At 36.8% G+C, this 755-nt stretch overlaps 1 protein-coding gene across 1 annotated transcript in view; it reads left to right on the top strand.

The window, feature by feature from the left end:
* The window catches only part of ATP5F1C (ATP synthase F1 subunit gamma), a 4,515-nt gene that overhangs the window by 3,421 nt on the left and 339 nt on the right, over window positions 1-755 (top strand). The gene's annotated exons all lie outside the window — the stretch shown is intronic.

Below are 755 nucleotides of genomic sequence, written 5' to 3'. Positions count from 1 at the left end.
TCTTCCTTTGTGTAATACTTCACTTCAAAAATCAGCTGTTTCCTATCTTAATTCCACTTTGAGTTGTTTTTTTGAGCCAGTTCAACAGATTTTGTTTCAAACATGAACTGTATTTAGTCCCTGGAAAGAGGGATTGCTGCCAAGAAACAGGCCTAGGACTGGAAGTGAAATAACAGATTATTTAAAAGGCATATGAAACACTAAACTAATCGTGTAATGGCTAAATATTCTCTATGCTCTTTTCATGTGGCTGCTCTGAGGGTTTCCTGAATTTTTATAAATCTGAACTTACTTGTTCACCAAATATAATTAGTGCAGAGCAATTTAAAGGTGGGGAAACAAGCAATAGTTAAATACCATCTGTCATGGAGCAAGTAGAGAATATGTAAGTATTCTTTGGAAGGATACTGGTGATTGTGTGAAGCTGATGTGATGTGCATTGGGCTGCCTGCAGTGGTAGGCATGGCTCTGATGACCAGCTTGAGATGAAGAGGTGATACTGCTGTGTTTAGAAATAATTGAGAAAAATATAATTGAGAAAAATCTCCTTTTGCCACAAATTGAAGGAAAGAACAATGCAGTTAATTGACAGTGAAATCTAATTTCAAAGCTAATGATGCCTGCTTGTGTTATGTTACAATAAGCTGTGTCATGCCTGGTATTTACAAGTCTGCCAGCTGTTCTGCAGATGTTTAACTGATAAGCTGAATTCTCAGGTTTCTAGATTGTTTACTGGTAATGTTACCTGTAGGGAA

This window comes from Geospiza fortis, unplaced genomic scaffold (assembly GCF_000277835.1).
Source record: "Geospiza fortis unplaced genomic scaffold, GeoFor_1.0 scaffold230, whole genome shotgun sequence".
NCBI classification, from domain to species: Eukaryota; Metazoa; Chordata; class Aves; order Passeriformes; family Thraupidae; genus Geospiza; species Geospiza fortis.
Note: the sequence above shows the minus strand (reverse complement) of the source record. Positions and strands in the feature narration are given on the sequence as shown.